Source organism: Pezoporus wallicus, unplaced genomic scaffold, assembly GCF_028554395.1.
Source record: "Pezoporus wallicus isolate ANWC-B61680 ecotype Strahan unplaced genomic scaffold, APGP_CSIRO_Pwel_v1 contig_8797, whole genome shotgun sequence".
Lineage (NCBI taxonomy): Eukaryota > Metazoa > Chordata > Aves > Psittaciformes > Psittacidae > Pezoporus > Pezoporus wallicus.
The window spans coordinates 680956-692313 of record NW_026641918.1 but is presented as its reverse complement, the minus strand read 5'-3'; the positions used below and the strand labels follow the sequence as shown (position 1 = coordinate 692313).

The window sequence follows — 11358 nt, the reverse complement described above, 5'->3', positions numbered from 1 at the left end:
ATTATTGGAGAAGTGGCCAGAAATAGCCTCCATGTTGTTGCTTGTGAGCATGAAAGTCACCGAGATGGGGTAAGCCCTTACACTAAGCAAGATAAATGGGTCCCAGCGAGAGCCTGTAGCCCCTACGTCTCACTGGGATGGCACGTGTTTCTGTTTTGCTTAAAGGCTTGAGTGATCACCTGGATGAAGTGGTGAAAAGCTGTACACTGCAAAGGATAGTGTCCACATTAAGTTAAAAAGCCTTCTGAAAATGTAGTGCAGTCCATCCAATGGTGCCAGAAGGCTGTGTGATGACTTTTCTCCCTTGTGCCTGATGAGAACTTTGTTTTGGCTTGCCAGAATCTTGAGCTTTAAGCCCTCTGAGGAAGACCGTGGTACACTGTACAAGGTGGCCAGCTTCTTCTCAGCCACTGGAATGATGGCTTTGGCGGGTAGTGAAACATCTTCTGGCCATCTCCAAGCATCCCTCACGTTTGTGCCCCATAGCCTGGTGAGTAGGCGAGATGAGGTTCCCATGGGGCATTGGGGAACACTTTACACCAACGCTGGTCCTTTGAGGCTTCTTGTCTAAAATCCCCCTTCATTTCATCCCGTCCCCAATGCTCTCCCCCCTCAACTTGTCACCACTTCTTCTGGCTCTCGAGACATCTGCTTTGCCCGTGTCCTGTAGAAACGCCGAGGGGAGGGTGAGCTCGGTGAGAGAAATGTCATAGTTCTCACTGCCTTTAAACAGTAACTTCTGAAAACATCTGAAACAGACATAATTCTCCTTTTCAAGAGCCCTATCTGAGGCTCCCCAAATGCTTGGCTCTGGCTTCAAAGATGGTGTTTAGCTATAAATAAATAGCATTTCATTAAAAGGAAAAAAAAAAAAGAGAAATTAGACAAAAAAATTCTACAAGCAGAAGCTTAACCAATGCCAGATAATGGGGCAATATGGGGTTTTATTTTTATCCACATGGGTCCATGTGCTCTTTATCTCCCACTGTAATTTATCCTTATAAATTAGGTTCATGATATTAAAAGAACATTATAGCCTTTACCTACCACAGAGAAAGGCGGTGCAGTTTCATCAAGTGCTTTGAGATCCTTAGATGAAAGGGACGACGACCTTGACCAAAGAGCCTCTTGCTAATAGTTAAATGCATGCAAGGCCTTTGCTGAGTAGGGAGAATACATTTAAAGATGAATCTTAATTGGTGCTTAATTGGCAGATTTGTAGCCATTAGGCTGATGCTGGGTAAGGACAGTCTATAGTTAATTCCAAAGTCTATCATGAAGCTGAGCGTTAGCATCCCTTCCAGAATAACTTAACATCTGCTGGTGTGGTCTCCTTCTCCCTGTGCCTTAACAGCATGGTACCTTTGCCCAGTGATGAGCCTGGAAGCTTACTCCTACCCCAAAGTCTCACAAGGGTTGTCTAAACTGTACAAACCTTTCTCCACCTTCTTTTCTATCATTTCTTGTCTTGTTTACGTGATGCCCACCCAGGATCTTAACTCCATCCCTAAATGGAAGCTACAAATGACCACCAAACCTGACTCTGTCCCTTGAACTTCCCTTCTGGGAGTCTGGGGCTGCATTTCCTTCCTGTTCAAGGGGTTTCTTCACTCACTATCTGCTTTTGTGGATGTGGCACCAGCAGCATTTGGTTTTTCTGCTCCACGCATAAGCTGAATTTGCTGCTTTTTTTTCTGAGGCTGGATTTCCTTTATCTTTAACATTCCCCAAGATCTATGATGCAAAAGAGTACTTGTTTCTGACTACAGACACATTAGTTTGGTATTTTCCCTTCTCAGTTGTCTTTCTGATGCTTTTGTCCAAGACGCACCTCTGACTCTTTAACTTTACCCATTAACACTGAGAATTCAGACTCAAATACAAAATGGATATGTCATGGATGGATTTATACTGCTTGATCCTACCCTGCTGCTTAACCCTACCCTGGTGCTTAACCCTATTGATTTCAATAGTAGAGCTGCACACCTTTTGCTAGGATTACTCACACCTTTTCCATGACACTGTACAAGCCAAGGAGGCAGGAGACCCCACGCTTTACCCCTTCCATCTGGAGATAGCTGGCTTATTACTGCATGGTGCCCTGTGAGCATCCTGTTTCCAGCTCAGCCTCTGATCTCTTCCAAACCTAGGGAAGCGCTGGGGGTTTTAACCCTGTCCAGATGCCCATGTGAAACACATCCACCACTTTCTCCTGTGTTGGCTCCTGAGGAAAGACTTAAGTAGCTCTTAACTGCAAACACAGCTTGGGCTATTAATATCCGAACCACAGAGAGGTGAGTGATGTTCTAGAAGACAGGCTCTTTGCAAACCTGCCCATCAGCAGCACATGCACTTGCTGCCTAAAATAGGTGCCCTCTTTACCTTTCTGACTCTTATTGCCCAAACTTTAGCTCATTGTGGTACTGGAAAGGCTAAGTATGGACTCTGCGGTGTGGCGCTCGAAGTAGTATCAGATGCTGCTTGAAAGAAGAGCCCCAGAGGAAGAGCATCGCTAGACAGTGGGGATTTCCAGTGACTCATATCTGGTAGCAGAAATGCTTTAAGATGTTGAGGAAAAGGGAGCTGAAGTTTTTACCTGCAGCCACCTGCTTATCAGATGTGCCTTGCAGGATAGGGTTTTTTGGGTTTTCTCTGAATAGAAGTGCTTTTTCTTCAAGTACACCGCAGACGTGGCTGTAAAACCCCCGGGAGCTGGTAATATGCCTGTCCAAAAGTGACTCTTGATGTCAAAAAAGCTAAGAGCTTTCCCCTTCCATAACCCTTTGCCTCCTGTGGTACCCCAAAGGAGAAACAATGGGCACAGAAATGCGTTCCCTCCTCTGCACAGCAAGCATTTTTCACCTTCTCTTAACCCCCCTGAGTCTTCTGTTCAGCAAAGTAACCATGTTTTCTTTACCAGAAAAATACAGTTCTCTCCATTTAATTTAATTAGAGCTGCCTTTGACCATGGCCTTCAGACCTGGAAGATGAGTGCCACATGCTGTGTGTTGCTCCTAACCCCAGCAGCTCCTCTGTCTCCTCGGGGATTCTGTGCAGGACAGACACAATATTAGTGCCTGAGAATGTTTCATCCAGCCTGAGCGCACGGAGATAAGAGATAAAATACGTCTGCCTTGGGTATGTGCCTGCTTTCCTTCTTTGACAGCTGGGGTTTGCTGCGCAGCAGTCTGCCAGCGCCACCTCATGGTCCATGGTCCGCTGGCCATGCGCATCGCACCACCACGGGCATCTCCATCCTGCCGCCGTGGGTATCCCAATCCTGCCACCATGGGCATCCCAGTCCCACTGCCACAGGCATTTGTATCCCGTCACCATGAGCATCCTACTACAGCACAGATGCTATTCCCACCTCCCTCCTCAGTGTGGTTTCCCTGGAGGGTTCAGGCTCAGGGTATGATAATATACCTGAGGTCTGCAAAGCATTAAAGCATATTGTCAGATATATGAGCTCATGGGGGAAGCAGGCCAGACACATTTGTTACTGGGAGAGAAACTGCTTCTTGCCCTGACCCACGTCTAACTTGCTTTGTCTTTATTGTTATCTATCAACACCTTCCTTACTCATTTGGAATAGTTACTTAGTTCCTGTCCTTGATCACCTTCTCCCCTGTATTCTCAGCAGCTGCTGTAGGACCTGGCATATCAGGGAGAAAGGGAAATCTTTCTCAAAAGAGTCTGTTCTCTCTCTTTATTCCACATTAAGAAGTAACAGCTACTTCCAGGTAAATCAATTCGCCTTGTCATCGGTGGAGATTCGGGCAAAAACTGAAGACCTCTCTGGTTTTAATTGTTTCTTTGAAGGAAAATACCTTATGAAAATTGAGGTCAGGCTTCTGTAGGAAACCAGAAGGGTCTCAGTGCAGTGAAGTTCTGCCTGGTTTCATTTGAAATATGGGCAGAGCTATTTTTCTGCACAGTTGCTGTGGTTCAGAGACCTCAAAAGACATCCAAGTTTGGTCTCTTGCTGGCATCTAATCCATGAGTTTGTGAAGCTTTTCCTCCCCACTGGGTGATGTTCACATCAGATGCTCTGTTGAGTTCCCATAGACAAAATGTTGGATCCCACAAAATACTTGAAAAGTAAAGGAGATGCTCGCACCTCTGGGACTGCGGCAATGGCCAGATATGGAGAAGGATGCAAACCTCTTGGAGTGAGAGTTTCATGACTGTAAAGCTATGGAGAAAACTAACAAGAAAGCAAAAAAAAAAAACTCCTACCATTTTCATCCATGAAATGAAGGAAATGCAGCCAGACAACAACAGACATCAGCTCAGGGATATAAAGTTATCACAAAGATGGCTGTAGGAATTGGTTCATTGCTCAGATTTAAGTCACTCCTGTCCTTTTGGAGATGTCATTTCTTCCTTACTCTTTTCCCCTCCTTCATTCCTGCCTGCTGCATTTCTCTTTTCTAATTTTAAGGGGGACTGAGCACAGCGAAGGGAGGAAAGGGGCAAAGGCGGAAAGCTATTGGGGGTGCAAAGGTTAATCTTCTAATGAATTTGGCTAATGGGAAAGACACATTGGAGGAGATTGCTCGATGGCAATTTAAAGGCAATTTCAAAAGCCAATTAAAGCTTTTTCCAACTCTTTCACCCGTGTCTCTTTTAAATGCTTTTCCGAACTTTGCTTGCTAGAATTTGGCTTTCATGGCAGGAAAATGGACTAAAACCAGAGAGACTGCCCAGAAAATGAGGCTGTGTTCACCAATGCAATGTGTGTTTTGGCATTGGCTCTTGCAGCAACTCATCCCCCACCTGGGGCCTTGACAAGATAACCCAATATATAAAGTTTTCAGAAAATAACAATAAAGACCAAAGAAGACCCTTCTTGCTTCACAGCTATCTCTTCCCTTCCTTGTTGGGACCAAAAGGATGGGATTATCTCGGCATGTATTGAAGGATGCACAAGAAGAAGTCAGCTAGCTCATGGCTCTTCAAGTTGTCTAAGCTGCCACTGAAGTAACTTTCAACCAGACCTGGGGACCTCACAGAACACATGGAGAATGTGGTAAGAAAGCTTTCCCTGTGCGCATTCGGGAATAGCAGCTGAGTCTTTGGTGTCTTTGCCTCCATAGGACAGGTGATGACTCTACCAGCTTGTGCAAAGCTTCAGCCAATCCGTGTCCTGGTTATAGAAGTTACAAAACTCTCAGAAATTATTCAAATCCCCCAAATACCTGCTGAGTTGGGGTTTTGAGGACTTATGCTTTAGTCTTTGGGCTAGGAGAGCTGGGAAATTAGCCATAAAACGCACCCACGTGTGTGCACACCATGAATTCATTAAGTGAGATATATATATACCTCACATCTGTGTGTGTAATGTCTGGTTCCTGTGGTTGCAACTGCCCCTGAAGGGAGATGCTACTTACCACCATCCTCAAAAATAGACCACCTCTTTGCACACTTGAGAAGATGCAGGAACCATCTGCCTGCAGCCTGTGATGGCGCAGCAGTGAAGCAAGGGTAGATCCAAATAAAAATGAAGTTCAGAGATGCTAAATGGGTTCACTGGTGCCAAAAATCCACCTGTTCAGGCAAATGACCCTGAGCAGCCTCCCACAGCACCCAGAGAGTCACTGTGGGCTATGCTAGCTCCCTGCCTCTGTGCTCTCCAAGTGGCTTCTTGGTTTCAAAAGGTTATGGCTTTACATGACCATTTAGTTTAAGACACATCTGACCTCAGGATAGGAATCAGCATAGTCTGCAATGAAAAGAATTACAGCTTTCCAGGGATTTCAACTCTTCTTTAAAGAGATAATGCTTGCCAAAATGATCCTCTTGCAGATAGCGAAGTTCTGTGCAAAGCACGCATTTGGTGCTGAAGTGTTTTTGGTAAACCAGGGATTTGAAAGCCTGTGCACTCTTTCATTCTTTCTTCTTGGAAAGAGGAACGGATCCAAACATGAGCAATGGAGCAGCTGCCTTTAATAGTTATGACAGTCAATGTTGTAACTGCCATCTGAGTTAAAGAATACTGAGAGCCTGCAGACAGAAATGAAGGCAAAAGAGTTCACAGTAGAGACCCACGCTTGCATAAAGTAATACCTGAGGTCAGTGGTGAAATCCTGCAGGGCTGAAATGCTCTGACTTAGCTCCCAGGAGATGCTAGCATTAAACGTGAAAATATGAGATGATCAACAAGGTGCAGAAACCTGAGAATGGAGGGAGCATCTCACAAGGAATGAAGCAAAGGTTAAAAGCAAAGAGTGAGGGTTCATTTCAGGATGTTCCATAGCAGTACATTGCATTTTGCTTTTCCAAACCTGCAGGATTTTGGAAGCAAGGACCTGGGACCATCATGCTTTTGGATGATCTTGTATTTTTTTCTGGAGCTGTCTCTGGATGGCACCTCATGGTTTGCTGAACTGAGATATAGGGGGCTCTGCTTTCTCATGATCTCAGCTGCTTAGCTCATAACTGGGAGAATCCTCTTGAATACAGACTAACAAAAAGCTGTTTGAAACCAGTTGGAGAAACAGTCCCTTGTGTTACAAAATCAGCTTTTTCTCCCAAACCTCTACTTCAGCCTATTTTTAATGTGCAATGGCACATACCATTGCCTTTATATTTTCCCAGTCCCAAAGATCATATGTATGGATGGGGGCAGGTTCAAAAAGTGAAAGAAAGAGATTGTGAAAGGAAAAGAAAACCGAAGAAGAGAGGAGGACCTCAGCACTGACCTGAAGCACGTAGCTAACCCTTTCTTTGCTTAAATTAGCTCAAGCGTAGGTGTATTCCAGGGAGATATTCAGATCCTTAATTAGGAGTAATGATGTAAAAGGAAGTGCAGGCATAGTGAAAATGGATCAGAAAAGCATTAATTGACTAATATGGGTGTTTAGAGCACAGACTTTAAGCTATTTCTGTTCTTCCTCAGGTTGGAGTGAAGCCAGAGCAACTCAACAGGCCATGCATGGGGAAGGGAGCAGATGGCCTTGCTGCATCCAGTACCTCCAGTACTGAAGTCACTGGACTGGTCTCATTCCCCGGTCATTTTCCCATGTGGATTCAGTTCAGCCTCTAGTCCTCAGACCCTCCAGCTAGCGCAGGTAGGACAAAAAGTTTACTTCCTGCAGAAAACCATGACTCTGCCCTCAGAAAGGCTGGAAAGCCCAAGCCTGGGACAATTCAGCAGCCACAGGTTGAGGTGCCTCAGCGAGGGACGCACACAGGAATAAATACTGGAGAATCACTGTTCCTAAAATGATCCTTCATTTGTTGGCTGCTGGTCGCAACCACTGACCTCAGAGCATTAATAATCCTGAAGGGCTCTGGAGGCTTTTTGGCATGTGCATTTTAATGTAATAAGCTTTGGCATCTGAAATGTTTTTTCCCTTCTTGGCTTCTCCTTTGGGCTTGGAAACAACAGGGTCAGCTCAGTCTTCGAGCAAAAGGATGAAGACAACCCTCACTTTAATGCGCAGAATTATATCATCAGCGGCCAGAGGTCACATCCTGCTGTCTTTATAAAGATAACTCCAGCCCCCTCTCTTTTTCCCCAGTCTTTTATAAACCTGGCTCAACCCATACCCCATAGCAGCAGGACTACACAGAGCAACATCTTGGATTAGTTACGAGCTTTTCAGATGCGCTCCAACTCATATTTCATATCATCCCCCCCCCCCAGCCATAAGATCTGAGTTTGTCACATTTACTGGAGACTGAAGTACAAACATGTTTTATTCATTATCTGTCCTCTTCTTCGCAACAAGCACCTGCAAAACATTTCAGCTCTAGACCGGATCAACAAGGCTTCATTAGGCATGACACTTTCTCCCTGGCTTGGATGATGAAGCTACGCTTTATCCTTGCACTTCTAGTCTGTAAAATTGCCCAGAGATCATCACCTTAGAAGAAGGCAGACACTCAAGGCCTCGTGACTGAGGTGGAGAAAAAGAGGTTGAGGTAATTACACAGCCCTGATTGCTGTGAGCTGAGGGACATGGAGCTATTTCAGCCTTGTTGCACCACAGCTCTGCTTTATCAGCAGCAGAATGGAGGATCCCAGCTTTTGCACAGTCTCAGACAGGGAGTTTGCAAGCCCTTGGGAGCAGCCTCTATTTTTATCTCTATTTTAATCAGTGGTCAATATTGGAGAAGTGATTCAACTCTCTTTGCCAACTGCAGCCCCATCCTTTCCTTTTTGCCAGCTCTTCCCTCTTGGTTGATGAATATTTATTAGATGCAAAGCAGAAAAACTTCACCAAGAGAGGCAAAGAAGCTCTTTTCCCTGCAAAATCCAGCAGCTTGGGGTAAGCCTTGGAAAAACAGGAGTAACAAGTCCCTCCCCAGAACTACGGGGGTTTAAGTGCTGAGGTTTAAGTGCTGCTTGTCAATCTTAAATAATTAAGAAAAGCATTTGTGAATGATTTCCAGTCCCACAATATCTTGAGTAGAGCAAGCTCCTTGGACCACAAGCATCACATCTCTGCCTTTCAGCTAGGGATGCCTATTGCTGTGCAATTAAAAGATACTGCCAATAAAGCAATATATTCTGATGAGCTAATGGCCTACTGCTGTTTGAGAGGGGCCAGGGAGATGCTAAATCTGGTTTCCAAAGCTCTTTGTATTTAACATTACGACAGTTACTGGTTAAAGTGATCAAACAAAGCAGCAGGTAAAGACATCTCTGCCCCATGTTGGTTAGTGACAGAGCAATGGCATGTGTTTATTCAGTGCTAAATACAGAATTGAGCTCTGAGATATCAGAATTTCACATTCTAGAGAGGGTAAAAGCATTAAATAATTAAATCTGCTGTATTTCAGACCCAAAGGCCTTTAGCTAGGTAATGGGGCATAGCTGGGGTGCAAGGGCCAGGCTGCAGCCTCCCCATCTCAAGGGCTACTGCTTCATTTTCAAGGTATGGATTAAAGGGGAGGAAACTGTTGAATAATCTCTTTAAAAAATGCTGCCATATTTGTGACATCAATTATACAGCATCCGGGTGCAACCACCTCTGGATAGAAGATGCTGCTGAAGCAAAACACCCTTTTCTGTGCCGTTTCAGAGCAGGAAAAGCTTATCTCAGGGAAAAAAAAAACAACTCACAAACCAACCAAACCCATCACTTTGGCATTGTCAAAAGTGCCTTAATGTTTTTCCTAACACTGCCAGGAAAAATCATTGGTCAGATCCTGGCTGAGGAAAGCAGGGCAGAGATTTATCCATGCTCTGGCGCAGAGGGTAGCCAAAAGCCTCTCTGCTTTGGGCAGCCATCACCCTGATTTCCAAATCCAATGGGCAGAGAAGGACCACAGAAAGAGCAGGACCATCCCCTTTGTGTGGCCCTTGAGCCAGTGCAGCATAGCTGAAAATGGGCAAATTTTCAAGCCATTGAGGAGGGCAAACAGCCTTTCATCCTTTGCCTGCCTACCTCATCACGAGCCTGCCTGCACACAACTGGCTTTTTAATTGCACAGCTCCGAATGGTCTTTTGCCAGGTTAAATATCAGCCCAGCAGCCTAACCTCTGATTAGATGTGTCCCTGGAGGCACGGCTGAAGTTTGCTTTTAACCCCTCATTCCTCCCTGCCCTTCCCTCTGCATCCCTTGGCGAGGCCTCCCTACCCTTTCCTGTTATTGTCCTGCCTGCCTCTGATAAGATTAAATACGTGCCCTTCAAAAAAAAAGGCCTTTTTTTTCTTCCCTCCTCATACCTTATTGTTCTTCAAAGGGATGGGGAAGACAAAATCCTGCTCCTAACTCCTGCTAAGAAAAGCCCGTGATCTATGAGGCTGAATAAATAACCCCGAGTCCCTGCAGTGCGTGAGAGCAGCGTTCACCTCCCTAATTGAAACGTGGTGACAGAGACACTCTGGGTTTTGCTTTTTTATTTTAGTGCCAGGATTTTGAGGGACCTTTTCTTTATTATTTCCATTTTTGATTTCTTTTTTCATATTTTTTCTTCAATTTTTCTTCCTATTTTTTCTTTCTTTTTCCTATTTTTCTATTATTTCTACTTTTTCTTTCTATTATTTCTATTGTCTTTATCTTCCCATTTTTTCTTTTTATTCTTTTTCTTTCTATTTTTTCTTCCTTTTTAATTTTTTATGTTTCTGGTTTTTCTTTCCATTTTTTATTTCTAATTTTTTTCTTTCCATTTTTTCCCTTCCATTTTTTCCCCTTCTGTTTTTCTCCTCTCTCTATGAAAGGTGAACCAACACGCCACAGGCTGCCTGCCAACTATTTGCCCTACGAGACCCTTTGATTCTGACAACGCCAAAGGTTTATGACAGCTTGAGGGGGGGGGTGATTATAGATGCATTATGCTTTTTGCTCAAAGCTGTATCTGGAGAACACAAACCTACAGCAAAAATACGGAGATGCTTTGCATTTTCAATAAAACATCCCTGACAGGGCTCGCTGGAAGAGGGGAGAGAAAAAAGAACTCAGATGAGCCCCAGGTGACCGAAAGGGATGAGAACTCGCTTTGGTTTAATATAAGGTTAATGGTGAAGCACAGTTTTGTTTGCCAAGGCTTTGAGACCACTGTACAGGAAGGGACTGCTTGGGTGGAGGAATGAGTTTATTCATGGGGCTGTCTTCCACTGGCTTTGGTTGAGATGATGGCATGTTTTACTTGGCTGTACCGACTAAAGTAAGTGCATTTACATAGATATATATATATATATATATTGAAGAAAATAGGGTTTTCATAGTAAAAAGAGGAGGCAGGTGCAGGTTGTGGTCTGGCAGATGTTATATTCCCCATTCTGCAGTTGGATCTCCTGTGTCCTGCTGCAATCCTGGGAGAAAATCTAACATTGACACATCACAGGAACCCCCAAGTCTGTCTAGTGAGTGTTTCTTCTCTTTGTGATACCTTCCATGCAGGCAGGGAGTGGCACTGGAAACTTTTTATTCCCAAAGCCCGGAGTCAAGGTGTGGGAGCCGAAATGTGTTCTGAAGCCAAGGGTATGGTGTGCCAAGGGACAGATCTGCCCATGCTGTCAATTGGCACTGTCACCATCAGAAGGCCCGAGCATCCTCAGGTGGCCTTGAGGAAAGGGGTCAGGGTCCAGCCATGCCATTTCCCCCAGATTGCTACCCCAGAATGCCTGGACTCCCCATGGATGGCAATGGGAGCAGGGTGGGAAAATATTCCTCTGTTATGTTATCATTGAGCTGATGAGCTAAAAACCTCCTTTTCATTCCTAGTTTTGGCGTCGACATTGAATCCAGCAGTTCAAGGGACAGAGAAGCCAGTTTGGCCTCATCCTGCCTCTCTGTTTGGGCAGCATCTCAAAAATCTCAGCTGAGGCTTGACCACTGTTGCAGTCCTTGATGGGTCCTGCTGGTCTCTGCAGGGGTGTTGGAGCATTCCCACCTTTTTCA

General features: G+C 44.8%; 1 long non-coding RNA gene across 1 annotated transcript; it reads left to right on the top strand.

The window, feature by feature from the left end:
- Positions 1 to 355: 355 nt before the first annotated feature.
- On the top strand, positions 356 to 8305 carry LOC130608215 (uncharacterized). Its single transcript, XR_008974478.1, has 2 exons — positions 356 to 490; positions 6902 to 8305. It is a non-coding gene; the product is annotated as an uncharacterized LOC130608215 (long non-coding RNA).
- Positions 8306 to 11358: the final 3053 nt, after the last annotated feature.